At 46.8% G+C, this 11795-nt stretch overlaps 1 protein-coding gene across 1 annotated transcript in view; it reads right to left on the reverse strand.

The window, feature by feature from the left end:
• Positions 1 to 11795, reverse strand: part of LOC119387244 (papilin) — a 49087-nt gene that overhangs the window by 35665 nt on the left and 1627 nt on the right. The window lies entirely within an intron of this gene.

The following is an 11795-nucleotide window of genomic DNA, read 5'->3' on the forward strand; positions in this document are numbered from 1 at the left end:
AGTAGTTACAAGTTTTTCTTCATTTTCTTAAGCGCACATAACGAAGTTGTCAGAGAGAAAACCGGTGTGCAGTAGACCATTTAAACGAGCGCGAACTCACAAGACCTTTGTTCTTAGGGGTAGGAATGTGTGAGGATCGAGATGACCTAATTGATGTTACTGTTTCGTATAAGCAGCACTGAACACAGACCTTTAGACGCAAGATACCTTAAATCAATTACAACCATACATGGCGCTCTAAGGAGAACCGGTAGTGTAACGAGCGGTTAACGAGCGGTCGTTTATTTTTCTTTTAATCCGTCGGAATGGTTGACACCGTGACAAGGGGTTCGACATGTGACCTCCAACTCATAAGACGCAGGAGCATCATCGCAGCGCTTGTCAAAAGTCGCATCTGCAAAACACAGTGGTTGAGTTCCGAAGCGTCACACTCAATAATGTTTGGCGAGGTACGGGGGAAGTGCTTGAAAAACAATTTCCGAGTGGGTTCGTAGTTGACTGCTTAGTGAGACAGATGAAGTTAAGCTCAAGGTCTTCATCGAATGTAATTAGAGTGGCAGACTAAACAGGACGAAACGTACACAAGGGCGAAAGTTATAACATCCGGACGCCATGAAAGTGACCTTGTATAGAATGTTGACAGTTTACTGTGCTGAGTGACCTTGGCAACAATCAGACCTCCCACAACCCCTTCAGGCGCTGTGTCTACATCTGTGGACGCGAACTGTCTTTGCCCGTTGTCTCGACTAGTGGCCAAAGAAGATACATTGAGCTTTGGACGGATTCATCTTCATGCATATTCAATGTCTCTTTTAACTTTAATGTGCTGCCTATTGCTGTAGGCGATCACATTGTTGAAGGCACTACCATGTTCGACGAGTCGTTCGACATGCCACGGGAACAAAGTCGAGAGTATTATTTCTGTTCGCTCAATATGGGAATACTATATAGCCAATAGCAAATTGTGCATGTACTTCGCGCCTGAGATTTGATTCTTTTTATGCAAAAATAAAACATGACTGACTTTAGGATAAGTAGGTATCCAATAATCATTGAGCGATGCCCAAATCAATAAGTTAGTATACTTTTTTTTTTTTGCAGTAGAATATTGAGTGCCCTGGAACAAAGCGTAAATTTGGCAGATTAATAGACAGGCAGTCAAAATTCGCACCTGAAGGGCAAAATATAAAATTTAGTCGACCTGGCGCTGACAGCTTCAGCAACACCATTTTACAGTGACAGGCGCACCCATGAACCACATAGCCAGTCACATAACACCCCAAGTAAGAACAAACCTTGTAGTTTTCATCTCCTTGAGTGAGATTTTGTGGAATGCGTGCAATGCTGTCGAGTCAGTATATTTGAATGCATATGAGTTGTTGTCTACATTACTGAACAGAACGTTTCCAAACCACAGGGGCTGAATTGACGAAGCTGTTTGTTTGTAAGGAAATGTGGGAAGCACTGGGCTTCAACGCAAGACCTCCCTGGCGCACTTCCCGAAGACCGCGGGATCGAATCCCGGCCGCGGCGGCTGCATTTTCGATGGAGGTGAAAATGTTTGAGGCCCGTGTACTTAGATTTAGGTGCACAATAAAGAACCCCAGGTGGTCGAAATTTCCGGAGCCCTCCACTACGGCGTCTCTCATGACCATATCGTGGTTTTGGGACGTTAAACCCCAGATATTATTATTATTATTATTATTATTATTATTATTATTATTATTATTATTATTATTATTATTATTATTATTATTATTATTATTATTATATAGGTTTTTATTGGCGCATGAACGTGATCGCAAGTACTCGTTTCCTTCCACTAGGAAGTCCCAGTAGATTAGGCTGTCGACGCCCTGACGTAATAAATAACAAAACATTTCCTATTCAACGAACACTTCCGTCGACTTGAATTCTACTATTGACGGAATGTTCTTTATTATCGTTTTTTTTTCTAGCCTTGTGCTTATCCGCACATCCTCGAGGTGCACATCAAGCGATCCCACTCACGTGCATGATCCTGGGGCGGACAGTGCAAAGGTCACCCTCCCTTGGAGGCAATAGTTGGTTAATAAGTGACGCAGGGCCGGTGCCGTTCGACAGTTCTCTAAGAACGAAGGAGCCGGTATAAGTATCCCATAGTCTCACAGAGTCGTCAGTCACTGTCTGCCAGAGAAACGCGGCTTCCACGGCCGAGACTAATGCGTCCACTGCAGGATTTGGCAGTTCTGTCAGCGTATCCGAACCTGCAGCCTGGCTTTCTGGCCAATAACCAAAATCCTTCGGGCACACGCATCCGGCGTGCCCCCCGCTGTGTTCGCACAACTAAAGCTATAGAGGCTTTTGGCCAAATACGAGCTACGTCGAAGGTCTTGCGCGCGAAGCGATATTGAAAATGAAGACGCCGAAACTCTACCGGGTAATCTCGAAAAGCCCACAGCGGTGTTTCAGGACAGGTGCGCGCGCGGCTGCCCCCACCGCTGCCGCCGTCTCAATTCCCCAAGCCGGAACAAGGGGGCCAATCCCGTCACGCTCTTTACGTGGGCGTCGTGAGGCAATTACAGAACGACAGGCGCGTGACCCAGCCCCTTTCGGAAGGCTTGATCCACTGTGGTCGGCGCTGCTGCCGGCTCAGTGGCTGCAGCCCACGATACGTGTCCGAGAGGGCCACAAGTCATTCTTTCTTCCTCGCCGCACGCCGAGCAGGCTTGACGCGAGGCTACTGATTGCCAGCCCTTTGTAGCTGAGGCCACACGCCGGACGCATTTTGCACACTTGTCAGCGAGACACTTTTCACCCGCAGCTCCAAAGTAAACACGCGCTATCGTATGTATGTATGTATGTATGTATGTATGTATGTATGTATGTATGTATGTATGTATGTATGTATGTATGTATGTATGTATGTATGTATGTATGTATGTATGTATGTATGTATGTATGTATGTATGTATGTATGTATGTATGTATGTATGTATGTATGTGCGTGTGTGTATATGTACCAGTGAACATTAGAATTTCATTACTAAAATAACACGGACTCGTAATTTCCCGCAAGAACTTTAAACATGTCAATGACAATCTGAAGTATAGTCAGATTTTTGTAGCAAATTTCACTGGCAAATGTGGGCTGTGATTAACGTTACGATATACGCACTGCGCAGCGTTAGGTTGCGTTCCGTGTACTAATCCATTTCTCCCGTTTGACAGATTTCCTGTGGGCAAGCTATAGCTTGGCTGAAAGTTAAATTTTTTTCTTCATAAAAGGGATAAAAAGACGCCTTTTGTACACAAAGCCATTTTTTTTTCGTTAATAATACTGCACCGAGATAAACGGAAGTCAGACTACGGTAACTCGTTGAACGTAGTCGAATTCGTGAATTAGCGACATATTTTCGCGTTGGAAATGAAAACATATTAATAGAGAGTTCCTAAGAAAAGCTCATGCAACAAATTGCACAGCTTCTCTAAGACAACGGCAATATCGCGAGGCAATCGTACAGATGTTTGCGAGGTTGTGTGCAGAAATTGCGCTAAAACCATCGGTGTTGATGATCAGCGCACCTTTACACGCACGGCCTTGCTTACTTTATTTGTACGTCATTAAACGCACTTCGGTTTACTTTTACCCGAACAAAGCAACACTTAATCTTCCCAAAGTCAGCCTTCTTTATCCGAGCACTTACGAAGCATGCAAAAGCCGCTAAGCGACGACCTGTGCGTGCGAATATACCACTCCACGACGACGCGCAACGCCTGCGCCACGCACGCCCCTTGATGATGCTGCGATTTCACGCAACACGCGTTGGGCGCGTCTATATATAGAGGCGAGTATTCAGCGTCCGTTCATAAAAGCCTTTCGGCCATCGCTATCCTTTTTTTTTTCTTCTGACGTATGGCAAGATGTCTCCGGAGCTTCTTTATAATATCTGCACCCACTTTCAAAACTACAAGCGCCCTTTCGCGTGAAATATCGCGTGCGCCCCTGCAGTATACAGTTTAAAACTTTTTAAAGCGGAGGAAGTACTACATTTTACTGCCAGCAGCTTGTTCCGACCAAACAAGTGTTTCTTAACCGAAGAGAGCAAGCTGGTGTACCTTACGGAATAAGGCGAGTAGCACGACTGCCTTGGGATTGAACACGACTTCGGGTAAGGAAGAAAAAAAAAGCAATAAAGAAAACAGATGAAGCCGGAGAAACAGCTCGCGAGAGGTTTTAACATACGAAAAGAATATTTAAGCTCCTCGCCATCTGTTGCACTTTACGCACAAGAGGAAAAAAAGTGACGAAGCAAACACATTTATTTGCGCTGGCGTGGCCGCATCGAATACCCTCCGCATATATATATATATATATATATATATATATATATATATATATATATATATATATATATATATATATATATATATATATATATATATATATATGTGTGTGTGTGTGTGTGTGTGTGTGTGTGTGTGTGTGTGTGTGTGTGTGTGTGTGTGCGCGCGCCACGAGTGTGTATTCGCTGCACCGAACGGCCAGAGATCCGTAAGTGCGGCGCGGTTGTTTCCACGCTCGAACGCGGGGCCATAAACGGGGAAAGTGATCACGTGGTAGCACTTCCACGCGTGCATAAAACGCGCACGCGCTGTTTTCCATGAAAAAGAGACGCCGCGAAAGGCGTCGCCGTGTGCGCGGAAATGTCGTATCTTTTCGCGCATAGCCTGCCACCGCGAAGGACACGAAACAGACATATCGAGCCGGAGCAACAACCGATAATTGATTTCAAGTACATACCACCTTGTCATCTACAGACATAAATCAATTTCCGACAAATAATTTCACCTTGTACGCTACTCTAGTGTTCTGCAACGTACAAAGGAAGTGCCACATAGTGCGTATATAGTACTCTCTAAGGAGTACTACATTTCAATGATGTACATGTATACACCGTAAATAGCATTTAAATGGCTGTATGATTACTCTCTGCCCACCACGGTGGTCTTGCCATTATGGTGCTCGACTGCTCACTCGATAGTCACGGGTTCGAACCCCGGCCGCGGCGGCCGCATATCGATGAAGGCGAAATGCTCGAGGTACGTGTGCTTAGATATAGGTGCACGTTAAAGGACACCAGGTGGTCGAAATTTGCGGACCCCTCCGCTAATGCGTCTCTCATATTCATATCGTGGTTTTGGGAAGTTAAACCCGCAGAATTATTATATTATGTAAGAAGACTTTCTTTTGTACTCTTCTCGCGTTATTTTGTTCGCCCGATGATTTGCGCCCCATAGAGCTTGTATGGGGTCCACTAAAATAAGTCAATCTATTAAGTCGCAGCTATGACAGAGAAAAGTGAAAAAAAAAAAAAATTCACCGACGATTATGATACTCTCTAGCGCGAATTCTGAGCGCAGCTTCGTGTATGGGCAACGCCAACTGTGTTTGTAGTTTCGGCTATCCGCAGTTATAGCAATGTAACATTCGTTACATATTGCCACATAAACTGCCAGCGCTCGAGTGCTACGCACACCACTCTGCGCATTGCAGGCGTCGCGAATCAAGCGAAATGCCGACAGCCCCGTTAGGACAAGTGAAGCCAGCCGCAGTGCACGTGCCAGACCTGCATACGCACAAGCTCCGACCGTGGGGCCAGCGCGTGTGATGGAGGAGGAAAGCCAGGTTCAGCGGTTCGTGGCATCGACAGACACCTCGTTCGCTCTCTTTCGTCCTCTTTCACTCTATCGGTTACACCGACTCCTGCGACGCCAATGGCGACACCGCTCGACGCAGGAGCGGGCGCCTGAGAGCTGCGCTCTAAATATATGAATATACAGCACGGTCGCCGTGCGCGTACCTCCAAGCGTGACCATCCACCGCGGTTGACTATAGTGATTACGGTGCGTGCATGCGGACTCTTAAAGTCGCAAGATTGAATCCCGGCCGCGGCGGCCACATTTCGATGGAGGCGCAAAATGCTAGAGGCCCGTGTGGTTAGATTTAGGTGCACGTCAAACAACCCCATGCGGTCGAAATTTCCGGACCCCTCCGCTAATGCGTCTGCAGTTATTATTTCTCCGATAACTCCGATAATTATTATTTACACAAGATTGATCGGTCATACGTAGCTGATTCTGGTAGTACGAGTGCAAATACGGTATATGGAATGAATATAGATTCACGTGGAAATAAGAAGGCAAGAGACATAGAGGGGGAGTGAGGGAGAATATAGAAATAAAATATTAAAGCGGTGATCACGCTCGTCGTGCACGTATCTCCACGTGTGGTCGGCCGTAAATCTGCGCGCCCGGGGCCGGCGGCGATGACAGATAGGTCCCCCTCCCCCTTCTCCTCGGCCCCCTTCTCACTTGGCCCGACAATCGAGAGCCGTGCGCGCTCTGGAGCGGGCGACCTGCAGCCACGGCCAAGTCCTCGCTGATGAATGCTCGGGCTAATTGAGTGACAGCCGCGAGTGAGTCCGTTCTGCGGAAGCTGCACGTCGCAGCAGAAGCGCGCTTTGCTCACTGCACGCATGCGACGAGCTACAGCGCACGCTCGGCCCTTGGGACACGCTGCTCTCACGGCGTCTACTCGTAGACGACGGGCGAAACAGGGAAGCGCCTCATTATCGACTCCGTGTGGCCCTGGCGAACGGGGAAGCGACGCAGCGCGTGCTGAGCGCGTGCCGCTTGCAGACACGCGGTTAGACAGTCAGCCCGGAAGCTAGGCGCTGCACGTACACAACTCTCTAAGACAGGAGTGCGACACAGCTTCTATCTATCTATCTATCTATCTATCTATCTATCTATCTATCTATCTATCTATCTATCTATCTATCTATCTATCTATCTATCTATCTATCTATCTATCTATCTATCTATCTATCTATCTATCTATCTATCTATCTATCTATCTATCTATCTATCTATCTATCTATCTATCTATCTATCTATCTATCTATCTATCTATCTATCTATCTATCTATCTATCTATCTATCTATCTATCTATCTATCTATCTATCTATCTATCTATCTATCTATCTATCTATCTATCTATCTATCTATCTATCTATCTATCTATCTATACAAGTGCTTGTTCAACGACTTCTCATCACTTCCAGCCTCTGACCCCGCCACGGTGGTCTAGTGGTTATGGCGCTCGACTGCTGACCCGAAGGTCGCGGGATCGAATCCCGGCCGCGGCGGCTGCATTTTCGATGGAGGCGAAAATGTTTGAGGCCCGTGTACTTAGATTTAGGTGCACGTTAAACAACCCCAGGTGGTCGAAATTTCCGGAGCCCTCCACTACGGCGTCTCTCATAATCATATCGTGGTTTTGGGACGTTAAACCCCAGATATTACTTCCAGCCTCTATTGTTTCTTGTACCTCTTTATTGTTTGGATTTAACATGAAGACTATAGTGGTGTACAATGAGCGGGGCGGTACACGCGCAAAACCCAATATACGAGTCTTCTGCAAAGCCCATATTACGCATATTATGAACAAGCTGGGGCTGAATTTAGGTATGCGCTGCACGAATAATGCCGCCACAAATATGAGAGAGAGTAGAACGCACTCGCCGGATAACCCTGTAATTTACGTGACCATAGCGCGGTCATGCATAGCTTCTCTTGCAAGTTTGGACCTTCCGACAGATGTTTCATCTGGCAGTGTTACATTATTCACACTGAACTCTTTGCCGTTGCCGCCACGGTGGCTCACGCGGTTGCAGTGCTCGGCAGCTGACCCGAAAGACGCGGGTTTGATTCCGGCCGCGGTGGTCGCATTTCGATGGAGGCGAAATGCTAAAGGCCCGTGTACTGTGCGAAGTCAGAAAGAACCACACGTGCTCAAAATTACCCGGAGCCCTCCACTGGGGCGTCTCTCGTAGACTTGGGACATTAAGCCCCACAAACTAGCCAACCTCTTTGCTGCTCTTTGCCGTTGCTCTTTGCCGTCATTCATAACTATGGACATACACGGTTTGTTTTGCGGAACACGCATCCCTGCGCTTTTTAAGACCGTTGGTCTATTATACAAACATGTTTGGTCTTTTCATTGGTCTGCGCTTTTGATATTGAATCTTGCTGCGAATACTTCCGTAAATAAGTTTTTACAGCGTCCGCTGTTGAGCGCTCGCCGCTGGTGTACGGCGCGCGGCCCGGCTCCGCCTGCTCGGTATTCTTCAACAGAGCAATCTTTACGGGTACGTAGTAGAAGGCGAGGTGTACAAAATTTAGCAGTTGATGAGCGCAGCTAGAATTATAGCTACCTGTGAGACCCTTAAGAATATCCAGTTAAATCTTGAACCCCACGAGTATAAGAAAGTTACAGAAATTTGAAAGGCGCAAGTTGGAGCACTATAGGATTAACGGAACTTTAGCGCCCCATTTAAATCTTCACTGCAGCTTAACTTTCTCAACGTGGTTGGAATTACACGTCATATGATGAAGAAAATAAATGTATCGAGGTGCCCTATTCTTCCAGTTGTCATTACACATGTAGTGCAGATACCAATGGTCACATCCCATGCATCATGGTTGAGGAATCTTAGCCATGCTGGGAAAGCGGAATTCGTGTATGCGCGCGACAGGTAAGAATCATTATTATTCGGCGCCGTACGTTTTCAGTTCCATCAGCTTTGCGCCGCGAAGACTACTTATTCTCAAGGTTATAGAGCAGTCCTGGTCGCGGGTAACTGGGTCGCCGATGCACAGGGGGTGGTGGTGTCGAGATTAACATGGTGGCTTCTGAGTATCCCGAGAATATCTTTTTTTTTTTTTTACTGCACGGTTCATCTAAGTTAACCATGGCGTACATAGCGGCGCGCCTTTTGCGATGGTCTGCACGACGGGACACTGAGCCAGAAGGAATGATAAAGCTAGGCAGTGGTAATCTCTGGGTGGCTACACAGTAAATTATAGCCGACGGTGCCCTAGTGAGGCTGTACTGCAGAAGCAGAAGCCAGTTGCGTATCCAGGGGGGGGGGGTGCGCACCCTCCCCCCCCCCGAAAAGAATTCCTGCCTTGCCACTGGCACAAGCGTAATACTAAGGGACCAGGATAGGCTCAAACACCTAAGCACATAGGCGTGCGCAAAGGGGGGGGGGGGGCGTTCACCTAAGAGGGGGGGCGCAAAGTCAACCCCACACATTGACATAATAGGAAGGGTGTGCACAGCGACTAGGGGGGGGGGGGCGCAATCTCAACGCCATACATTGACATAATTAGGGGGGGGGGGCGCTGCGACGAACCTTCACCTTCCCTGAAGGGGAACCCTGCGCACGCCTATGCATGAGCACACGTGGCTTGAGTTCGCAAGCAGTTCAGGTAGAATGTATCAAATAAGTCACATGCCCCTGCTTTTCGTCAGATGGCGCTATTTTTTTGTGACTTCCGTGTCTCCAACTGGATGTTACGTATACAAATGAACGTATATACTGCTACTTCTCCTGCGTTAATTTCTTACGGCTTTGGGTCAATGACAGGTTCTTGGAATTACGCCGACTATGTTAGTTGGGCTTTATATCAGGGGTCGACAAAGCTGTTCGTTCGTAACTGACGTTTACCATTGGTCGGCTGGCTCCACTGATTAAGTCGAGCTTCACGATTGGCTGAAATGTGTTGTTTCACAGAATTCCGGCGTAGGTGCCTTGGCGAGAGCGGCGTAACCGCTGTGAATTCACAAAGGTTTTCGTTGGTAGGTGCTTTTCTGTCATTGGCTGGCACTGTTTTCTATAACATATCTAACATTTCGATTCGCTCCTCTACAGTCACATCGCTTGCGCACACTTGGTGCAGCACGTACTATACCGAGGATTATTTTATTCCCTTTTTTCTTTCTTCATTCTGTGTTGTGTCTTAACGCGCGGAGCATGCTTCCACTCAATACCCGTAGCTACACAGCGAACAAGTGAGATACTTAAGAAAGAAAGGAAAAAAAAAGAAAGCAAACTAGAGGAGCAGCGACGACGCTGGTGTAATCTGCATAAATCATCTTGTGTAACGGCGCTCACGAAACGTGCTTGATCGCGTCGTGGACCGGTCTCGCCCACGCCTTCTCGCGCGACGTTTAAGCCCGGATAAATAGCTGTTATTAACCGTAATTCATGACCCTGACTAATTGCTCGCCACCCTACGAATAGGAGGAGGAAGATGAGAAGGAAACAAGAGCAACAGTGTTCTTGAACGGCCACGAGAACCGAAGAAGAGGTGCAACTGGCTCCAGTGCTCACGTACGCTCCCAGTACACCATAGGCCATTGTGCAATCCAAACTGCGGCCGGGAACGAGCACGTGCTAGCCGCTAAAATGAAAATGCTTCTGCTCGTGTGGACGTGTCGAATCGATTCGGCAAGTGTGGCGTGAAACACATTTACTTGAGGGAAATACCACCCCACCCGACGTATGCCATTCGCAGCGAGGTTTACAGATTCAAGAGGCTGCATGCGTAATGCCCTCATAACCATTACATCCAGTGTCCGCGTGGAAAAAAAATTGTAGAACATTTCGCAATTTCTGTTTCGTTCCGCTGAATTCCTGAACGTCACAAAACGATTAACAGAATATGTTAAACGCGCAGTTTGCCCGTTGGGATTAGAAAACCGCGTCCCAGGAGTGTGCGGCATTCTTGTTTCAGTAAATGCGTACAGGGCAATACACGGAGGACTGTACGTGTTATGTATCGCTATATATTTTAGTAGGAGGCATCTGTGCCGAAAAGGAGGCTTCCTGTCAGTGTATGTCGGGGTTTCGATTGCCACTTAGTGAAGAGGTTATAAAAAGCAGAACACAAACAATCACGAATAACAAATTAGAGCCGAAGTCAAGAAAACAACGAGAAAGCGGGTGACCAGAGTGAATAGTTCGCTGCTAACAAAACAATAAAACTACGAACAGTGCAATTAGGGCTTGCGTTGGGCGATTAGGTAGACACTGTTTGAAGAAGTACAGATTGGGGTTAAGTTTAAATAGCTGAGGAAGCGCGAGCCTATTTAAAGACTTCGAAGAAAGCTGTTGGCGAAAATAAATTCAACGTTTCGCATATAACGAAATTGGAGGTGCAGCGTTGAAAACGCATGTACCAACATTACTGCGGTCTTTTGATATTGAGATAGCGACATGACAACAATTACCAAAATTTGCGTTTTTTTTTTTTCGTAATTTGAACGAGACATAAACGAGAGCACCGCTTAGCTTGCAAAGTAACTCTCGCGTTCGCCTTGTCCGTTCCTTCCTTTCTCAGTCCCGTACCTTCAGCTCGTAACCCAAGAGTATACGCATTACTTAGCTCGCGTTACTTTCAACATCACTTTGCGTCATCTGCCCGTCTGAGAAATACAATAAATTAGAGCGCGAACTTGACAGTAACGTAGACACGTACGCAGCCGCACACTTGTATACACAAATGTAAAATATGGGTTGACGAGCGACAAGCGTAAGGAGTTGTAAGTCGGCGCTCATAAATGAGAGGAGCCGAGTTAACTAAGATCTTCGTTCGTATAAGCGCGGCTTTCTACAGGCCGGCTGGTTTCACCATCAGCGCCCGTATTCACAAATGTCTCTTTACTCTACTGTTGTTCGCGAGAGTATAAGTTTTTTTAGCCAATCCTGGTGCTAGACAGTTCGTCGGCGAGGGCAACCGACCAATGTCAACAGAGCATTCGTGAACAAACAATTATTTCATGAACTCGGCCTCAGGATTGGATGATATTGGTTGTTACGAAAAAGAAATTTTAGCGTAAGAACTTTTTTTTATCAATGCGGGTCCCGTTCTGTCGTTTTGTCGCAACTCCTTGCATTGTTAGGCA

The sequence above is a fragment of the Rhipicephalus sanguineus genome, chromosome 3 (genome assembly GCF_013339695.2).
Source record: "Rhipicephalus sanguineus isolate Rsan-2018 chromosome 3, BIME_Rsan_1.4, whole genome shotgun sequence".
In the NCBI taxonomy this organism is placed as follows: Eukaryota; Metazoa; Arthropoda; class Arachnida; order Ixodida; family Ixodidae; genus Rhipicephalus; species Rhipicephalus sanguineus.